Source organism: Lemur catta, chromosome 17 (genome assembly GCF_020740605.2).
Source record: "Lemur catta isolate mLemCat1 chromosome 17, mLemCat1.pri, whole genome shotgun sequence".
In the NCBI taxonomy this organism is placed as follows: Eukaryota; Metazoa; Chordata; class Mammalia; order Primates; family Lemuridae; genus Lemur; species Lemur catta.
Genome location: NC_059144.1, coordinates 13,872,802 through 13,884,593, shown reverse-complemented (window position 1 = coordinate 13,884,593; position 11,792 = coordinate 13,872,802).

Here is an 11,792-nt window from a genome sequence, read left to right as displayed (position 1 = left end):
GGTCAGAAGCCAGAGGAATGTACCTCAAGAAAAGAACCCCCTGTGGAATCTGGGTGAAGGCCAAGCTGCCTCGGGACTGAGTCACCATGTGTGTGACAGAGTTGGAGAGGCCCCCCTCACCCCCCACAGAGCCAGCATCCAAGTAGCTTCAGGAGTCCGGGGTGCAGATTGTGGTGTGCCTGTGACAGGCACCTTCTGGAGTGGCCGGTGGTTTGTGGACAGCAGAAGTTGACAGGGACAGCCACAGGGGGAACAGGGGACTTGGTGGACACTCTGTGCTGGCTACTGCTGTCAGTGGCCTGTAGACCCATGGAGGGTGGTCCTCTGGGAATGGGGTGGGGATTGGAGCCCTTCTATTGGCACATGGGTATAATTTATGCCCTGAAAGTTTTGGAGCCCAGAGTCATCTGGAGGACGTGTTAAACAGGAGTCTGGGGACCTCTGGCTCAGGGTTCAGTTGCCATGAGGTTTAGGAACCTCAGTGTTAAGTTCACTAGGACACAGCTGGGGGCTGAATTGGTGCTCAGTAAACAGTAGTTGCCATAATGACTACTCTGCAGATCAGGCCGTGATTTTATAAAGCTGGAAGCAGAGCAGGAGAGCAGCTGGGATTCTCTGCTGCTACATAGGATGTCGGACTGCGTGGGTCTTCAGTCATGAAGCCCAACGGCTATCTGAGGAACAGAGGCCCAGAGCTGAAATGTATCATTCCTGGGACCCTAGGCCAGGACAAAAATTCCCATTCCTGAGTCCCAAACGAGTGCTCTTTTACTAGACCAGACGAGGGCGTCCCCAGGTGGCTTCAGGTCTGAAAGGCTAGAACGGAGAGCTGGTTGGAACTGAGGGAGGCTGGTGGAGGTGGGGAGTGTGGTTCTGCAGGATCTTCCTGATCTCTTGCACCTGATGACACTTGTTTGTCTCTCGGGTCTCAGTTTAGATGTCATCAAACCCAGGAAGGCTTCTCAGAGCCTCTCAGCTACCTCAGAAGTACATGATATACCCAGAGTAGTACATAAGACAGTGGTTCCCAAGCTGCCCATCGACTCTGTGAGCTCTGATAACTCACACTAAATTTCCCTTTTTGCCTAAGTTAGCTGGCTTCAGGTTCTGTTGCTTGCAAACAAGGTCCCTGGCTGTTCCAGGCGGCCTGGAGTGGTCCACAAGGAGATGGGGAATGCACGGGGCTGGCTGGGCAGGTAGGGCACACAGGAATGACCCCAGTAGGGTGGGGCCTGCGGCTGGTGTGCTCTGGAACCATGCCAGGTGATGGTGGCCCGAGATGAACAAGACACCTGCGCTTGGTGACTTGCCAGGATATTGTCGAACTTGGTGTGCTCGTTTAGATGGCGGGGCTAATGCCCCTGGGCTGGCTGGTGGGAAAGGGTGGGGGGTGGGCTGATGCTGCTTCTCAGCCTCATGCACATACCTCTCCAGGTGCACTCGCGTTCTTTGGAGAGGCGCATATGATTCTGATCAGAACTCGGTGTCTTGAGCAATTTCCCCCTGTGGACCCTGTCTGGAAAGGGAGCACAAAAACACTCAGGTCCAGAGGACAATCCTGCAGAGACAGGGGTTTTGGGTTTGCCAAGAACAGCATGTTTGTTTGGGTCACCAGGGTCCAGAGGAGCCTCGGGCAGTCTGATTCTCTCTTTGAATAGGACTGAATGATCCGAACTTCAGTCCAAAGTAAGGCCAGAAAAACACATTTTCTCATAATCATTTTCACTGAATGAGCAGCTGACACACTGACATATTCTGGCTGGGGCTGTGTCCCCTGATGAATGCTTGTTTGCAACCGTGTTTCTGAGTGGAAAAGTGCCCCTGGGGAAGGCCACAGGGAGATAGTCCCAAAGTCATTTCTTCAGGAGTTTGAAGGAAACACCTCAGGTGGCCCATGAGACATGTGGCAAATCTGCAGCTTTCACACTGGGGCCAGGTGCCCCTCCCAGTGTAATAGCCTGTCACCTTGGGCATCAGGGGAACTCTTGGGGAGGACGATATCTGCTGTTTTTTAACCTTTAGCAGAGTCCAACATGTTGCACATTCCGAGGTCCATTTGTGCTTTGCCTGACACTGTGACAGCTGGTTTAATAATGGCCCCCAGCAAATCCCACCTCCTATGGCGCGGCTTCTTTGTAATGTGATGTTGCTGGTCTTCCCATCGAGGTGGAGAGCCTGCTTCTCCACGCTCCAATCTGGGCTGGCTCTGTGAATGACCTTGACTGGGACAATGTGGAGCAAGTGGCATTGTTCAACTTCTGGAGCCTCAAGAGCCCTCAAAGCTCCCATCCTCACCCTCTTGGGAGCCTGAGACCTCCATGGTTGATGGGAAGTCAAGGTGGCCTGCAGGAGGACTGAGGCACCCTGGCCCACAGCCAGCACCAGCTGCCAGCCAGAGGTGGGAGTGAGGCTGTCTTGGACCATCCAGCCCAGCCATCAGCCAAAGGGAGCCAGTGAGGGTACCTGGAGGGGTAGAAGAGAACTGCCCAGGCAACCCACAGAACTGTGAGAAATCGTGAAGTGTTAAGTTTAAGTCACAAAGCATTGGGTTGATTTGTGACATAGCAATAGACAACTGAAACAGACACACAGTTGATTGTCTTTTTTTAAGAGTGACTGAAAGTGCTCTGGGGCCATTTCTTCTACTTTGACAACAGCACCAACCGCTTTGTATTGAGGGTACGTAAATAAAAGGCAGCCTAAGTTTTGCTGGAGTTACTCCATGAAATTCACCCTCCATATCAAAGCTTGAAGAATGTATATATATTTTAAACCCCTAAACTCTAGATCAAAAATCCAGTTCCTTCCACATGTTCTTTCTGAGTCAAAGATTATTATTGTTATTATTTTCTAGAGATATGGCCCTGAATCTACCAGAATCAATTGTTAAAATATCTTCATGCCAAGTATTTGGGGGTGACATGTCATGGTATCTGGAGTATGCTTTAGGTATTTAGCAATTATACAAAAAAATCTTTGTTTCACGTTCCTAGGTTGTCACAATCATTTTTAAAGCATGGATGGCATCTTCTAAACATGGTGAAAAGTTTAAGCATTGCTATTTTTTGTCCACTCTCTCTACATGTACTCTCTTTTTGGAAGTGTGTTACCTGTGGATTGGCCTTCAAGGACTGCTTGGCTGTTGCACCTGGGGGGAGATGATGGCATCTGCTTCATTTTTGTACCCTCAACACCTGGTCCTGGGGCTGGGCTAGGATTCTCCCCAACAGGTATTTGGTGGTGGTGTTGGGGGTGGTGCCGAAGGAAAGAGCTTCCCAGGTCGTTGAGAAGCAGGGGCACAATAGCAAAATAAAAACACGTCTGCACTGAGTGCTCCATAAAGGGAAGCTGAGATACCCTACAGCCACTGAGTTCCTGAAAGGTGAGTGTTCCCAGCACTAACCTTGCCCTTGCCTGGCTTCCTGTGTGCAAAGCTCTTCATTTAACCGTGCTGGATGCCAGGCCTTGAGCAGAGGGCCTAGGTCAGTCTGCTGAGTCCCCTCACCTTCTAGCCCTGATGTCAGAACTTCTACCCAGGAGGAAGCTCCTTCAGCCGCCCACCCTCCCCGGAGTGCTCTCCTCACCCACTTAACCCACCCATCTGGCCAAGCCCTGGGGACACCACCATCCCTGCCCCATCCTGCCATTTGGGATTGTTCATTTATTTCTCTGGCTTTTCCACTTACCAGCAAATTCTTGGAGGACAGGGTTCGTCTGTCTTGGTCGTCCCTGTTTCTTGGGCTCTGGCTTTGTGCTCAAAGTATGCTTTTGGAATAAATGAACAAGGCAATCTCTGAGAGAACAATCTGGTCACCTGTGTTTGGTAGACAGACTGTGGGGACTCTAAAATAGCCCTTGTTTGTCATTATTTTGATTTCTAAAAATTAAAACCAGTCAAGCCTATATTCTTTTTTCCAAGGACCATTTTGGGAACCTGATGATGTTTTGGAAAGAACTTTCTGATTTCTCTTTTCCTACTTGCTGTTTAACCCCAGCGACAAACACAAAGGAAATCACTTAACTTCCCTGAGCTTCATCAGCCAAAGCAATGAAACAGTATGTTGTTAGTTCAGAACCCTGGTGACAAAGGTCAGCGGCTTGCTGTTAGTTCAATAACTTCCATGGCAATCATAGTACCAGGGGTGCATTTATTTGAGGCGTCCTCAGTGTGGGAACTAGACTGGCAGCTCCCTCCTGCCTTGCCACTCCCAGGAACGAAGGTGGCTGTTGAGGCAGGCCCCTAGCGCACACGCTGGCAGCCATCTGACTTGACTTGATGTGTCAGCTCTTTATCGGAAGGTCTCAGAGTGCACAAGTCCTTGAGTCCGTGGAGAAAGGGCTGCTCTTTTCCTGTGATTAACAAGTCTCTATGTTTTTGTCCTGTTGATCAGTGTCCCTGAGGGGTCACACACGACAGAAAACGTTATCAGATGACGACATTTTGTTGAAACATTTTCAATTTTGTTGAAATATCATTTCTCCTCTTCTAGGATGAAGGAGTACAAATGAACACCCTGCAGCGTCCTAACTCTTGCCCATCATGCGTGCCCATTCACTCATTCATTCATTCAAAAGATCTTAACTGAGTATCAACCTAGAGCCAGGTGTGAACTTTTGCATTTGGAATGCAGCAATAAATAAAAGTCCAAGGCCCTGCCCTGGAGTGGTGAAAACAGGCAACGCACATGCACACACACACACACACACACGCACACACACACACACACACGCAGAGAAAATGGTGAGGAAGTTTGGGGCACGCTTGTGTGTTACAAAGGAAACAGAGAATGAGACAGAACCTAGAATCCTGCCTGACACATCTGTAAATACAGGAATCATGCAGAATGATTAGAGAGTCAGAAAGCAAAGACTGGCTTTAGATAGGATGGTCAAGAGAAGGCCTCTCAAAGAATAGATGTTTAAGCCAAGTCTTTGAAGATGAGGAGGGAAAGATCATCTTAGGCAAAGGGAAGAGCCAGCGCAAAGGCCCTGAGGTGGACGAGATTAGGGAGTATTCTGGGAGCAGAAGGAGGACCCCATGGCTGGTGCACAATGTTGGCGGGGACAGAGTGGCTCCAGGTGAGGCTGGAACAGTCTCTGGAGGCAGATCACGCCTGGCCCGGCATAGCAAGGAACAGAGAGGAATGCTGTTCTTACCCAAGGGGAAGCCCATAGTAGTGATGTAGCGAATGTGAATTACAGGACATCGCCCTGTGGTTCTAGGAAATGGTGGGAGAGCCAGGGTGGGGGGAGGGATGGTGTCTTCATCCGGGGCACTTGAAGAAAAGTCACATGGCTGGGGAGGTCATGGGAGTGACAACTGGAGCGAAGGGGCTGGGAGATTGCGTGAACCGGCCTTGCCAATGGGGGTGAGGAAAAGGGAGGAACTAGGGTTTCTGCCTTTTCTGCCTTGGCCCACCATGTGTGGGGGAAGCACGGCCCGTGTGTGAGCCGGCTGGGGGCGTGAAGTCCAGGAAGCACTCACACAGGCCATCCTGAGGCAGCTGGAAAAGCAAAACCAGAGGTCGGGGGAGAAATCGGTCTGCATTCACAGTTGGGAGTCATCATGGCTAACGGGGTTATTTGAAATCATGGGAGTGAGTGAGCTTATCTGCAGTGAGGATTTCCAGGGGTAAGAGAAGGGCGTGCAGGGCCGGAGGGGAAAGGGCTGCCTGGGCTCTGGAGGGGACAGTGGGGCAGAGGCGCTGGGGCCGTTTGGATAGAGAACTAGAGCACGCCTTGTAGTGGTGACCGTCCAGTGCAGGAGAGGCGAGTGGGCTGGGCAGGGCAGTGACAGTGGGGGAGGGGCACAGCCCTGGGGAGAGTGTGGGGGGGTGTCGGCCCCTGAGGCCAGTGGAGCCCTGGCTCACCAGCCACGGGGACAGCAGGGGAGGCCAGGCCAGGGGATAGAGTTAGGCACTGTTGTTACTTTTTCCAGTGAAGTAGGAGCAAAGGCCACGAGCTGGGGAGGAAGAGGGGTGTCTGGAAGGGGTGGGGGTCGGGGAGCAGGCAGTCCTCTGCCCTGGGAAAGCCTGGCCTAGCCCAGGGCAGGCAGGGGCTGCCACATCGCAGGGGCAGGTGGGTTTTCTGCTGGGCTCTGGACCCCAGCCTGGTCCGGTAGGGGCTGTTGGGGGTGAGGAAGTGGAGAGGGGGCTGGCGTCTGGGTGAAGCTCTGGGTGGGCAGTGGGGTATCTGAGTGAATGAGCTGGAAGGGGAGGGTTGGGGGTGGAAGCAGAAAGGGGCGTGTGAAATTGGATTTCAGATGCAGTTGAACGTCACGTTTATGTGTATTTCTGGAGCAAAGATAATCTCAATTCATGATTTCTTTCTAGAAGTTGTTTCATTGTCATTGTGATTATCCACAGTGCGTCTTTGTGCAGAGGCCACGGTGCTCTCAGGGTGTCTCATCTGAAATGTCAGCAGCATCTCTCACAGATCACCCAGCTGCACTGGGCTCCTCACTGCTGGGTTTGTGGCCTTGAAGAGACAGCTGAGGCAAGAACACGTGGCACTGATGACTGCAGACAGATCCACAGGGGCTGGCTCCAGAAACAAGGGAGTGACACGACTGGGCATGAGAAACTGGGCGTGCAGTTAAAGAGAGAACAGGGGAGACAGGCTGAGCCATGAGAAGGTGACCGGTGGCCTGGGCACAGTGGCAGAGGTGGGGCAGGAGAGGATTGGTTGTCCACTGCTGCACAACTCATGTCCCCAAAACCTGGAGGCTTCAAACAACAATAATTGTTTACCACCACCCACAGTTCCCCTGAGTCAGGAAGTCACACATGGCCCTTGCAGCGGGACGGGTTGTTTTTGCTCCGTCACCGGCCTCAGCTGGAAGATGTGAAGGCCAGAAACTGGAATCATCTGAAGGCTCATCTGCCCACAACCTGCAGGGGGCGCTGGCTCTCGGCTGGGACACGCACGTGCCTCTCCATGCAGCCTAGGCTTCCTCAGGGTATGGTGGCCGGTTCCGTGGGCAAGCATGGGGCAGGGAGGGGAGATGAGAGAGATGAGAGAGAAAGGGAGGGGGAAGGGGGGAGGAGAGAGACAGAGAGGAAGGGGTGGGGAGGGAGAGAGAAGGGGCGAGAGACAGACTCTGGTGGGAGCTGACTCCTTTTGTTTTCTTGCTTAGTAGAGAAATTACGCAGCATTGTGTTCATTGTTGGGGCATTGAGCCCCCATTTTCAGGGTGGGGGACATAGACCCACGCTGGGTAGGAGGAGTGTAGGTCACATCTAGGAAGGGCTTTAGGATGGAATCCCCGCGGCCATCTGTGGAACAGAGTCTCCATCACACCCTCTCAACTCTGAGGAGCCACACACCGTTTGACTTTGTTTATTGACCTACTTGACTCTCAGAGTTTTGTAAATTAAATTTTTAAATGGAAAGGAACTCTGAGTATAATTTCCAGCTGATTCGGGAGAGAGAAGCTACCTCTGGGTTCAAACAGGAGGAATGTTTTTGAAAGCTGTTTGGGCAGAGTCTGCGGGAAGCATAGTGAATTGGTCTTCATTCAGCCACAGAGAAAGGGGTTGTGAGGTCTTGGGAGGACGGTGTGGACAATAAGGAACCACATGAGAAACTCAGAGTTGCCACATGCAGCTGGAGGAGTGGGGAGATTTGGCTCAGACAGACCTGGGTTGGCTTTAGCACGTCCTCACTTACTTTTCTGTGCCCTGGGGCCTCAGTTTCTCTCTCTGCCTTTTCGTCTCTGTCTTTCTGGCTCTTTCGTAAAAGTAATACTGTGCAGCATTAGATCATGTGGATGCTGCCAGGGCCGGAGGGAGGGCCGGCCTGTGGCAGGAACGTGTGCACAGTAGCAGTGATGGTGCTGATATTACTGCCGTTACGCGCCAGATGAAAACAAATCTGGCCTCAGTGGGGAGAGACATTACTGGAAAAGATTATTGCAAGAGGAAGAGGACCATTGCTGCAGGGAGAGAGGACGCTCCAACCGTAAGATCTGCCAGTGTCGAAATGGTTAGGAAAAGTGGGTGTTTCTTTCACAGGGAGGAGCAAAGAGGCTAGAAGGAGCCAGGTGGGGGAAGTGGCATGAAGGATGGAGGTGGCACGGGCCAGATGGTAGACCCTAGTGTTCTCAGGAGGGGCTGTGTGCTGGCTCAGAAGGAGACGCTTAGTCAAAGTTTGGTTAGCAAGCGTTTTGTTCCAGTCGGTCAGTGGGACAAGCAGTTGAGCTCATCATTTATGATGTGAGGAATGTAGGTAAACAGGGGCAGCTGTGAGTCTTACCTAAGTCACACAGGGGGTTCTTTGCAGGGTTCACAGAACACAAAGGGTTGGCGGGGGCGTTCTTCATCTTTCGGAGTTTCCCAAGATCGCAGGGCTCCCATAAGGTTCGACCTTGCCATGTGGTTCCAAAGGACAGATGTGAGAGCGAACAACTCAACACTCACTTTGGGCAAGGCCAGGCCTGAAAATGCAGCCCCCCACTCAGCATTCCAAGGGGTGAGTTTCCCATCCCTGCAGGTGTTAAGCGCAGGCTGGGCAATTTGTGTAAAGGTCCCTGGTATAAAAAGTCCCCTGAGGTCCCCAATCGGCTGTTGCTCTCTGCAGCACCGGGTTAGGTTGGTGTGTGTGTTGCTAGTCAAGTGGGGAGACTTGGACCCCTCTTCACTCCCCCTGGTCACTGGCTCCTGGGAAATTGATGCTGCTCTCAGGGTGCAATTAAATAGCTGATTAGAGGTGTTTTTTCTTTTCTTCTGCAGTAGATGTATGTCTGAAAAACAACTGTCAGAGAATTCCATTAAAAATCAAAGCCTGTTTTCATTTTTCAAGACCTTCTTTCATGTTGTGATATAGTTTTCAGAATAAAAAAGAGCTTTTTGTAACTTTAAGCTCGGAATTTTCCTATGTGGGAGCCACACGGTCTGGGATGCTGCACTTCCGACTGGATTCTTTACTCCCATCCTCGTCGGGAGGTCCCGGCTTTTTTATGTGAGCAAGCCATGGTATGCTTGGACCAGTGCATCAGTAACGCTGCTATTGCAGATGAAAATCCAGGCCTTCAGCATCACATGGCCATCCCATATCTATAATGGTAAACAATCAACTCCCTGGAGACTTGTTGGGTAGATTTGGACTTTGTATATTTCACCTATTTTGTATATTATAACTCAACGATGGTGACTTTCCTTGGATTCAGTTCTGGTCTCAAAGCACTGAGTTGGGTGTGGGATGTGCAGTGCTGTGTGCCTGGCCCCCAGAGAGCTACAAACTTGGCATAGGGGAGGTCCTGGGTCAGCCCGTCAACGAGGCAGGCGCTGGCTGTTCCTGACGGCTGGAATCAGTAGCTGTGAGCAAGAGGTTCGCAGAGTGCTGTGGTTTGGTAAACATGTCTGTTGGCCAAGTGTTTCCACCCAAGACACACAGCATGTGTGGAGAGAGATGACGTCAGGGTCCCGGTCTGTGGCACACCCTCAGTAACGGCTAGTTCTGGCTGTGGTGAGTGTGTGTGTCCTCAGACACTTCATCACGAGGTCTGTAGCATGAACTCAGGGGGAGATGGGGGAAAACCTCAAGTGTGAAATGTAAAACTCGAGAGGGAGTCACAGGTAAGGCACAAGGTGAGAACAGCAACAGAGGAGTTGCCAGGAACCCCCCAGTGGCCATGAAGGAAAGAGGGGTGCTGCTTTCACTTTGGCAATCCCCCTGCGTGGGTCTGTCTCTGCCCAGAGGTTCCCAGACCACATCCCCTGTTGGGTCACTGGGAAAGAACACGGAGGAGCAGGTGAACGGGAAGATAGGGTGGTGTGGCCCTTCCTTCCCCACCTCACACCCTGGGGGGCTCCGCTTCACTAGGCTGCAGTGACGCTGGGTTGCAGTGACATCGGGCCACCCTGCCCCCCGCAGCCTAAGGTGCTCACGGTTTCCAGGGTTGCCCGTTCCAGGGTCCTCATCATTGTGCTTTGTTCCTTCACACCTGGGCAAGTCTCCCTCTAGTAAAGACTCCTTTTGAAGCGTGTGAGTAGAAATCTGTTTTTGCCAACATCAGGGTGATACAATAAGAAAGACCTTTCAATCACCAAAGCAGAACAAGCTTCCTCATGAGTCTCTTGCCATCAGAGAAGCTCAAGGCGAATCTGGATGATGCGTTGGTTCAAGAAGCAGATGCCAAGATGAAATGCAACTTGTGGGACATCTTGGGGGGAGCTCTTGCCTGGAAAGGAGAAAGGGTTGACAGAGCAAGCACTGTGCATTTCAGACTGTCACCCGACCAGCAGTGAGCCCAGCACACGGTCTCCCGCTCAAGGGGTGCCGCCCGGGCAGGTGGCCTGGCTCCCGGACCCTGCCTGCTCAGTCATGGGCTGGGGTGCATTGGGCCTAGGTGGGCCCACCTCAGCGCATCTTGTCCCAGAGGGAGATCTGGGCAGCACACATCCGTGGCCACTACCTTTGGTGATGTCTTAAATGCAAATGTGCTTAGACAGGTTGACTTCCACGCTGTCTGTGTTTCTGAGCTCGGGTTAGGTCGGGCATGGGCCCCCTGATGGCTGCCTTCCTGTGCCAGACTCATCCAGATCAGCTTCCCTATCACCGGTCACCCCTGGCTTTGGACAGGGGGCGCCATGTGCCCTGGAAGTGAGTCCTCTGAAGGGTGGAGGGGCATGGCTCAGGCAGTAAATGGCCAGGATTTTATAGGAGTGACCGAGTAACCTAGGGCCTCAGTGTGTCGGGGTTGCTGCTCCTCCTCAGGTGAGGGCAGGGGCAGATGGCCCAGTGAATTTTGAGGGGTTTTTTTGGCCAGAGCTGGAGATAGACTAGGCCTACAGCAAGCAAAACTCCATAGGTGGTAAGGTGGGGAATGTATATACCTGAGATTTGAGGGCTGAATACAACTCAGCTTTCCTAACTCCCACGCTCCAGAATGTGTTGTGTGAAGATCAGAGAATGGACTGAGTTTGGGTGTTTGCAGTAAGGGCCATGGCTCTCGGTTGGGGGCAGATCTTCCTTGCAATGGTCTTCCACATGTGGGGAGAGTAGGCTAAGACCATGTGTCCTAGCATGGATATCTTTTAGATATGCTTGGGGAGCTCAGGTTGGTGCAGGCATCTGCAGGAAGTTGGCTTGCTTTGATCACTCAGGCAGCCTCTTTCGCAGGTCCCTGCATTGCTCAGGCTCCCTTGGTTATCCTGGTGGGGATAGTGGGAACCATTGTGGCCCCACAGTTGTTTTCATTGCTTCTGGGGCTGAAGGCTGACCATCCCAATAACTGATTTTAATCTCTTTATTATGGAAAAGTCATAAACAAAACCCAGAAGTGGAGAGACCCATTAATTAAAGCGAACTCATCGCTTTGCAGCTAATCTAGTTTGACCCTAATCCCTCTCCCCCTGTGCAGATTCATTGGGAATTGCCATAGTCATGCAGACTACTTAGGAGCATGGCCCCTTACAGTGAGACTTGAAACCCAGTCTCTCTCGCTCTCCGGCTGTGTCACTCCGAGAAAGGGATTTCAATGTTCTGTGCTTTAGCTTCCTTGTCTGAGATAGGTGGGTCATAAATAATCACTTCATAGGGCTGTTGTGAGGATTGGATGAGGAAGATTTTGTACCATACTTGGAACCATCTCTAGTATATCTTAAATGCTCAATAAGTATTAAATATTTTAACAAATATTAAAACTTCATTGTTCCAGAGTCACAAAAAGGATAAGCTTTCTGCTCGGTGCCAGCATCATGTCAGCACAGGCTGTGTCGTGATAGTGAATTACTCTTGGTGGTTCTATCATGGGTAAAAAATTAAGAGCACAAAAGTTTTGAGCCCAGAAG